We start from the raw sequence: 9841 nt of genomic DNA, 5'->3' as shown, positions 1-9841 counted from the left end.
ATCAAACCAGTCCATCCTAAAGGGAGTCAGTCCTGAATATTCATTGGAAGGACTGATGCTGAAGCTGAAACTTCAATACTTTTGGCCACCTGATCCAAATAACTGACTCATTGGAAAAGACCCTGATGCTGGGAAAGATTGAAGGCAGGAGGAGAAGGAGACGACAGAGGATGAGATGGTTGGATGGCATCACCAACTCAATGGACATGAGTTTGAATAAGCTCTGTTGGTGATGGACAGGGAGGCCTGGCGTGCTGCAGTCCATGGGGTTGCAAAGAGTGGGACACGACTGAGTGACTGAACTGAACTGAACTCTGTGTCATGCCCTATGCCAGATTCTGAGAAATATAACCACGAACAAGCCAGAAGCTAAGCCTGGAGCTTAAACTAAAGCTTTGGTGGTCTGCAGAACCCCTGAAGAGACTTTGTTAAAATGCAGGTCCCCGCGTCCCATCCCAGACAGGGTGTCAGGGGTCTAATGTGGGACACCGGAATGTGCACTTTTCATCAAGTGCTGTCCTGTGGAAATAAGTGAAAGTATCCATTGCTCAGTCCTGTCCAACTGCGTTGGGAAGTGTCAAGGACACTGTGGGTCGTGGCGACTACACGGGACAGCGCAGTCGTGACCTAGGCTGGATGCCCGGGGCCACAGGGGGAGCGGCGCGGGACTGGATAACGACTGAGAAGAGCACTTAGCAGATTCTGGTGCCCCAAACAAAGTATGCGCACAAAGACACCTGAGCTCAGATCCCGCCTCCAGGCTTCCGCCCCTTCCTCGCTGCTTGACCTTGACAGTGGAAGCTTCACCTCCAAGGCTAAACCTCTGAGCCTAGAATGGGCGGATAGTCCTTCCTCGCGATGGTGGAGGAGGGTGTAATGAGCCGGTGTGCGGCGCCCTCTCAGTGTTGGTGAAAAGGAGGCGTCCAGGATGTGCACAGGTTTGGAGATGGAGAGAGGGCGGAGCAGGACTCCCGGAAGAGACCCCGGGAGCGATGGGCGGGGACTCCCCCACCTTGGGGACTGGAGTGAGGGTTCAAGTTCGCCGGGTGCACTCAGGTTGCAGTCCCTGAGGCCACCACGGGGCGGCGCTGTGGGACAGGGACCCTGGGATGGCGCAGGGACCCCTGGGGCTGGCATGGGGCCAGCGAAGAGGAGGCGAGAACTAGGTATTAGTAATCACTTTCCCGGGGAGGGGAGGATGGGATCGTTCTGGTTCCCTCTGCAGCAGGCGGGGAAACTGAGGCGAGGACCAGTTCCTTCCCTCACCTTCTGAAAGTCAACCAGCAGCTGCTGTGATGGAAGGAACTCGAGCTTGAGCGTATTGGTGACGTCCCGGCTCTGACCCGTCCAGGAACCTTGAATCGCAGGCTGTTTAAGCTGCCAGGGCTGTTTTAATACCTGTAAGACAGTACAGGTGTGATGCCGGTACCTCCCAGCGGAGGAGGAGGGCCAGCCACTGCAGGTGATGGCTAGAAAGGGGCTTTGCTAACTATCTGGTAGGGATCCAGGGTCAATACCTGCACAGGGATTAAAAGGTGAACTTCAAAGGCTGAGAGTAAAAAGAACTGCCACAAGCTAAGTGCTTAATCTCCTTTCCTTTGTCATGATAGCCCATGAGGTCGGTACTAATATAGCACCCATGTTACAGATGAGAAAGCTGAGTCTCAGAGACGTGGTGTGGCTTGTCTGGGGTTACACAGCCAGCAGAGCCTGTCTCCTGACTCCCGGGTTCTGTGCTCACATCTGACCAGACATTAGCTGAGGCTGGAGAGGGGGGACCTCTTCCTGCCCAGCTGTTGTCCTTCATCTCTGGTTCCTGGCTTCCTTCCTCCCTTCTCAGCCTCTCTGGCCTCGCCTTCCCCCTCCCCCGCCCCAGGGTGCTAGTCTGGCGACTAAAACAAGGAGCCTCTCTGTGCCCACAACTCAAGTCCACCAGTCAGAGGGGTCCATGCCCCTGGCTGCAGTGGTGGGCTCAGAGGTGGGCATGTGTCTCAAGCCTGGCCACTGAGGCTGGATTCTGGGAGGGCTGGAAGTATTGGAAGAGGGACTCTGCTTTGCCTGCTGGGCAGTTGTGAGCCTGGGCTTCTGGAAAGGTTGCTTGAGCCTCTGATGTTACTTTCAACCCAGAGGAGCCGACTGACCTGTGGGCTTGTGTACTGGGATGCAGCTGAACCATCTGCAGCCTTCTGCCCACCCTGCCCTGCCCCCACCTCCCACCTATCTCCACCGCCTCCCCACCACCAACTCACCAGACCTGGGATCTGAGGTGTGGGTCCCCCATCCCACCTCCACAGGGAAAGTTCCGAGCGCCACACTGACGGGCAAGGCAGGTGTGCTGAGCAAGATATGCGAAGATGCGCAGCTGGTGAGAAGTGAGTGGGCCCAATGGCTGGAATCCCATATTCTCTTCCCATCTAGCAAAGCTCTTGAGCCTCTGCCCAGAGGGTAGTTAAGAGGGTTCAGAATGTGGCACTGGAGACAGACCCCCCTACACACCCCTCCAGCCCAGGCTCAGATTCCAGCTTCCTCACTCAAAAGCGATCTTGAGCAAATTATTTCCCTTCTCTGTGCCTGTTGTCTTCAAAACAAGGGAAACAGTGAAGTCCCCTCGTATCTCCAGAAATCCTAAATACCCTGCCCATTGGCCACAGTCCCCTCTTTGATAAGACCGTGCTTTGCTCCTGCCATCCCTCTGCTTAGATCTCCTTCCAGCATGACCATAGTGGGGCTAAAAGCATGGCCTCTGAGCACAGGCCATCTGTCACCCAGTCGCACCTGGTGATGAAAGAGAAGGGCACTCTGGTCAGGGGAACTGCAGATGCAAAGGCCCTGAGGCGGGCAGCTGCATAGGCCCACAGGGTCTGTGGGGCTGAGTGAGTAAGCTGTGTGTCTGCACTGCTCACCCAGCATCCGTCTCCCTCATTTGCCTCTGTGAGAGCTTCTGCTCCCCCTAAGATAGGACTGTGGACACAGGGACCGGCCTGAAGGCCCCGGGATGCCTCATTTGAAAAACACAATGAAGAACGGGGAGGGCCTGATTCTCATGATGCACCTCTGGAAGAAATGGTGTCCAGGCGGCACCGAGACCCTCCATTAGAACTGGAATAATTGGAACTGAGCCAGGAGGAACAGGCAGCCCAGCCACAGTGGAAGAAGTTAGCAGGAGGCAGGAGGGGCCCAAGGGCACAGCTTGGCCACGCCTGGCAGGATGGGGGGCGGGGAGGGAGGTTGGTGCATGCCCTCGGCAGCCAAACACCCTTGCATGGCGCTCTGGGCCTCTCCACGGAGGAGCTGGAAGCTAAAATAGGACTCTATTTTGGGGGCCCGAGGCGAGCTGGAATCACTTCCCTGCCAGACGAGAGAGGTTGCCGCAGTCTCTCCGAGGCCAGGCTCTCTGCCCAGCAGGAGTGGTGAGGTGTGGGCCTTGACAGTAGGGTGTGAGGTGGTGGTGGGGGGCTCAGGCTGAGAAGAGAGGAAGACAGTGCTGTTCCAGGGCCTGAGGCATTCATTTTCTCTCTCTGTCCTCCCAGTTGCCCTGGGAGAGGGAGCTGGGGCGCTCCCCATTTCTCTGAAGAACAGACTGAGGTTCAGAGAAGCCAAGTAGCTTGTGCCAGGCTGCTCAGTGGCAGTGTCAGGGGCCCGGATGACGCCCGAGGCTGTGTGCTAAACTCAGTGGTGTACCCGAGCGTGACCTCAACATGCAGAAGGCAAAGCCATGTCCTGAGCACCGACTGCGAGTCAACCCCTCTCCCATGCTAGCTCGGTGACCCCCTGAGTTGCCCCTGGGGACAGAAGCCCCTGTGACCCCCCATTTCACAGGTAGACCTGAGGAGCAGGGTCAGGCCTGGGCTGCCCCGGCCACAGCTGGGCCCTGAGTGCACAACACAGCCCAACACGGGCAAGTCCCTTCTCTCCTGGCCTGTCTCCCCAACTGTTCATTTGAAGAGATGGGCTCAAGGTCTGCGTCTCCCAGGGAGGCTGACAGGGAGCGGGGCGGGGGCCTGGAGGGGCTTCTCCAAGCCTAGCCTCTGCTAGCCTCTGCCACTTCCTGTAAACCCATTTCCGGCCCTTCAGGTCAGGCCCACCTGTCTCCGAGGAGAGAGGAACACGTGGAATGGTTATTATCAGTTCGCTTTTACAGATGAAGCCCAGGGAGGGCAAGCAGATGGGCCAGGACAACCCAGAGAGGAAGGGGCGCCGCTGGCCCCTCGCCAACCCTGCCAGCTCCCATCCCTGCCCTCTCTGCCGCTTCTTCCTGATGCCACCGAGAGCCAGGGCCTTCCTGAGCCAAAGGCTGTGCCCCCACCTGCCCCCAGCCAGGGTTCTTGGTTGCCGGGGAGGCAGGTGGCAGCAAGGCCATTGCGGGCCCCTCCTCACCCCCATCTCCCCTACAGAGACCCGGCCAGAAATAGCCCTGTCCTTCCTCACTGCGGGTTCCCACCTTGGCCGCTTGCCGTGCTCAGCTGTGCGTGTCCTCTCCCCTCTCATCTGTTGGGGAGGGGACCGGAGCCACGCACGCCATGTCTCCCGTTTCCCCGTCAGTCACCTGTCCTGCCGCCCCCACCCCCAGCCCTTGCTGAGTCTCCTCCAGCCGCACCCGGAGTTCCTGCCCATCTCGTTGCTGAGCCCAGAAAGCTGCCCCATTGGGCCCCATTGCCCCAGCCAGCTTCCTTCGGAGGCCCAAGCAGCAGCTCACAGGCTGCACTAAGGCCGGGCCCCCTCAGGGCTGCCGCCCTGCTCGCCCGGGTCTGTGGTGCCCTCTCCCTGCCCGCTTCCCACCCGGGCCAACTGGCGGCCGTGTTCAGCCTCCAAAGGCCTCTATCTCTCACTCCTCTGCTGCTAGACCACCCAGGTCTCCCCACAACCTGCAGGGAGAGACCCCTTCATCTGGTGAACTCTCCTCCTCTCCTGGCGCAGCCACCCCGCCTCCTCGAAGTAGCTGACTCCCCTCCACACCACGCCCCTGCCCCATCTTGCTCTCCTCTCCACTGGTGTCCACTGTGTGTGGCTCAGGGCCTGAAACACTATCAACCCCGAGGCCAGAAAGCCTGAGGTGGAGCCCCAAGCTGCTGCGTGACCATGGGTAAGACACGGGGCCTCCCTGAGCCTCCTCATAATAACAGCATTGCCCTTCCAGGGCTGATGGGGGGTGTTGGTCAAATGAGAAATCAGAGGTTAAGAGGCTCTGTAACCTGTAAAGCACGGGCATTTCATTGTGAGGGGTTGTTGAGATTAACTTCAAGTTGTAAAGGGGGTGTGTACACTGGGCGTGAGAGGCAGATTCACCGTGGGGGCTGGAACAGAGTTGCCATGCCCCCACCCACAGGCTTCAGGGACCAGCATCTGTGTTCCCCGTCTTGATGGTCAGGGAAGGGGCTGGGGTCACACAGCTGCTAAGCGAGGGTTGGCACCAGGCCTGTCCCCAGCACAGAAGCTGGGAGTGGGTTTCTTTGTCCCCTCTGGCCTTCTTCTCATTTCCAGCTTGGGTTTTAGTGGCCTCATAGTCCAGCCCCTGTAGGGCCTCAGCAGGGAGTCCAGCCATACAGGGGACCCCAAACTGCCCCCTCACTGGTGCACAGGTCTCTTCATCAGCTGCTCTGTTGGGTCAGGCTGCCTCAGCCTTTTCCACGGAGCTGCCCCTCCGAGGCTTCTTCTTGAGAACGCCCCTTGGGGAGGGGGTCTCCGCTGGCTTCTCTGCCTCACTGAATGCAGGCCTGGAGTTTGTCCAACTTGGGGCCCCAGAGCATCCAGCTCCTTCCCCATAGACCCACCAGGCCCCATGTGTCGGGGAGGCCACCGTCTGCACCCCCAACACATCCCTGCCCTCCACTCTGGCTGAGTGAGGGTCTCCCTGCCGAGCTGGTGCCTCCCTGCCTCCCTCGCTCTGGGCACCTCTCCGCTTGGCTGTCTGAGTTGCCCTCTGCCTCCCTCTGGCTTGCTCAGAACCTCCGTTCTCCCGCAGGCCACCTCCCTCGCCCACCATCCCCGTGTTTCTCCGTCTCTGACTCTGTCACTGACTCTCTGTCTGTGTCTCTCCACCTCCCCCACCGCTGTCACGGCCGCTCCTGCATCGCTGTATAATATGCCTTCCAAGCTGTCCACACTCCCTGAGCCCTCTCCCACCTTCCTGGATCCCTCCTTTAGTCCCTTGGCCCAGGTGTTGGCAGGGAGGTCCAGGAGGAGGAGAGGAAGGAGAGGCTTAGACAGCCTGGAAAGAGTTGAGGAGGGGAGAGAGCCAGCTGAATCTCTGCTCTTCCAGGCAAGGAAGGTCCCGGAAGCACAAGGCACAGGGGCTGGCCTCCGGACTCTCATTCCAGGGAGGCCACATCCCAGGAGGAGGTAATCCTAGTGACAGGTGGGGGGGTCAGGGGTCTGATTCTGAATTTGGGGCTCTGCACCTGCCTCTCTGTATGACATCTCAACCCCCCTCCCTGGGCCTGTCTTCCCCCGTCCATGGGGACCAGGGGTCCCTCTTGGCTTCCTTCCCACTGCAGGCACCGTTAGAGCTGAAGCCAGCCCTCAGCCAGCAGGGGCTCTGGCCTACCTGCCCTGTTGCTATGGTACTTGCAGCGCAATGGACAGCTACGGCGACTGTAACCAAGGATCCCTGGCCGGTGTCCCAAGCTTGAGCATGGAGTGTCGGGAATTGCCCAAGGTCCCATTTGGCACTGGTGGCAGGGCCAAGGCCAGAGGCCTCAGGACTCCCAGCCCACAGCTCTCTTCCAGCGCCATAGCCCAAGGCTGAAAGGCAGCGGGCCCGGGCCCCAGCGCCATCTTTCCTGTTTGGTTCAGTGCTAAATCCTGTCTCCTAGACCAGGCTCTTCCTTGCTCGCTCAGGTGCTCAACAAATGTTTGTTCCAGGAAGAAACAGATGGATGACACAGAAGCCCTCTGAAATCTGCAGAGGGTGGGGCTGAGGCCAGGACCTGGGCAAGCGCCTCTGGTTGGGATCCCAAAGGGCTTATGTAGGGATCTTATAACAGATTTGAGGCAGTGAGTGGAGTGGGGGGGGGGTGCGGGGGGCATTGGAGGTTACCCATAATTGGAGGAGGGAGCCAAACTAGACTTGGGCATCCTCCCAGTTTGGCCAGGTGTCGGTTCTGTCCTTCCCCACCATGTTCCCAAGACCTTCAGTTGTCCTGAAGGATGTTGGAACAGAGCCCTAGGTTGTCAGACGTGTCAGGGCCCTGGAGGTCATTAGTCCAGCGTCTTAACTGTGAAGATGAGGGGAGTGAGTTTCAGAAAATGGAAGCGATTAGCCAGGATCACACAGTAAGTCAGAACCCAAACTCCTTCTCTAGCCTCCGAGTCCTCATGTACTGAGAGCTAAGTGAGCTATCAGGCTTCCCTTTCGTCATGGCTGCCAGGAAGCTCAGAGGTCAGTTTTGCAAACTGTGTCTCGTGTGGTCAGCCCATCAAAATCCTGGCTGGAAAGTAGTTCACACGATCTGGATCCAATAATGTGCCCAAGACCACGCCGGGCCTGGTCACATATGAGATCTCATTTAATCCAAAGAGCAAAGCATGTGACATAGATACGAGTGGCCCTTTTTAACAGATGAGGGAACAGGTTCAGAGCCATAAATCAACTTGCCCAAAGTCACACAGCTGGTAACTGGGAGAGACAGAATTCAGAGCTAGGACCCCCTAGGTCTCATACTCACAGTCTTCATAAATATTGACATAAATGCCGTTGCCCTCGGCTCCGTGCCCCCGTGCCAGCGCTGTGTGCGTTGCCAGTCTCCCGCATCTACTCTCACCCTGTCCACAGGGAGCCCCTTGAGGAGACTGTGGAGGTGGGGCTTGGTTTTGAAACCTCCCCTTTCCAATCCTGGGAGCCCCAGCCCTACACTGTCCTTGTGGAAAGATTCACGTGCTGGGGGTTTGCATTTTTAGAAAGTCTGGCAAACACAGACCAGACAGCCACAAGAAGGAAAAAAAAGTTAAAAAACAAACAAAAAAAGGTACAAAGATGTTGATCACAGCATTGTGTATCTTGGAGAAATACTGGAATTCATCCACGTACAGGAGGGAAAGGGAGCCTTGGAAGAAAAGCTGTGACAAACCTAGACAGAGTATTAAAAAGCAGAGACATCACTTTGCCAACAAAGGTCCATATAGTTAAAGCTGGTTTTTCCGGTAGTCAGGTATGAATGTGAGGGTTGGACCATAAAGAAGGCTGAACACCAAAGAATTGATGCTTTTGAACTGCAGTGTTGGAGAAGATTCTTGAGGGTCCCTTGGACAGCAAGGAGATCAAACCAGTCCATCCTAAAGGAAATCAACCCTGAATATACAATGGAAGGACTGACGCTGCAGCTGAAGCTCTAGTACTTTGGCCACCTGATGCGAAGAGCTGACTCATTGGAAAAGACCCTGATGCTGGGAAAGATTGAAGACAGAAGACGGGGACGACAGAGGATGAGATGGTTGGATGGCATCACCGATCAATGGACATGAGTTCGAGCAAGCTCCAGGAACTGGTGATGGACAGGGAGGCCTGGCATGCTACAGTCCATGGGGTCACCAAGAGTCGGACACGACTGAGCGACTGAACAACAACAATAACCTGTGGTTAGGATTCTGCACTTTCGCTGCTGAGGCCCAATCCAATGTTCAATCCCTGGTCAGGGAACCAAGATCCTGTAGACTGTGCATCACAGTCAAAATAATAAATAAATAGATAAAAAAATAAAACCACCAGTATCACCAGCTACCTCCTCACCCCTGCTAGGGGTTTTCTCAGCAGTGCTGGGCCACAGGGACTCTGTATTAAAAAAAAAAAAAGAAGAAGAAGAAGGAAAATGTGTAGAATCCTTCAATACCAATAAAAACCAGAAAAAGCTACAGTGAGAAAAGCCAGATCCAGGAAGAAGGGGCCAGGGTCACAGCCATGGGAGCTAACTAAAGCCTGACACAGATAAGGGGGAAGATGTGATGGGGTGAAACAGCTGAGTTGAATGCCTTCTAGATTCTTTTCTATTTCTCTTTAAGCAGTGTGAGTTCATAAGGAAAATAAGTTGGTTTTTTTTTTTTTTTTTTTGGAAGCTGGCAGGAAGGAAGCAAGCAAAGATGAACCTACAAGAATTAGGCCCTAGTAGTGGGGCTTTTATTTGGGATGCGGGCGGCTGTCAGCTGCGTGAATGGAACCCTCTTACGCCTCGGCCCCCACCTTGGTCCCCCTTTCTCTCACTTGATGTCCCGCCAGGGCTGTGACTGAAGGAGGCGAGATAGGGGAGAGGCAGGGTCCCCACTCCCTGGCCCCGCAGGAGAGAGAGAGGCACAGGAGCCGAGGAAGGGCTTGACGGCACCTCCAAGGCCCCTTCTGTGACTACAAGCTCGTGATAGCTAATGTTCTTACACCCCCAGATTCCGCCATCTCCCCCACCCCCATTTCAGGGCCGCCGCCCGCCCGGGAGTGAAGGAGTGAAGCGAGAGATCAGAGGAGCTGCCTGCCGGGGAGCAGGGGAAGGGAAAGCAGGTGGGAGGGCTGTGAAGGGAGCAGGTGGGAGAGCCAAGGTGAGTCAGCACTGATGGAGCAGCAGGCTTGCAGCCTGGGGCCTCCCGCAGCTGTGTGCTCGCCTCTGCGCTCTGGGCTGGCTGCGCTGCGCGCCCTGCCCCCTGCGTCCCTGTGCTCCCCACCCCAGTGCCCTCCACTTTGATAGCCCAGAGTCCTTGCTGCGGGCGCTTGTCAAAACTTGCCTACCCTGTATCACGGGCACATCTCAACAGGGACAGGGGCCTTTCTTAAGGAGCCGCTGTAGCGAGTGTCTGAGCCAAGTGGCCAACCAGTGACGAGCAAGGTGTTTAGGAGGGATCTTGCAGGGGCCCCCGTATCGCT

Source organism: Oryx dammah, unplaced genomic scaffold (assembly GCF_014754425.2).
Source record: "Oryx dammah isolate SB20612 unplaced genomic scaffold, SCBI_Odam_1.1 HiC_scaffold_29, whole genome shotgun sequence".
NCBI lineage: Eukaryota > Metazoa > Chordata > Mammalia > Artiodactyla > Bovidae > Oryx > Oryx dammah.
Note: the sequence above shows the minus strand (reverse complement) of the source record.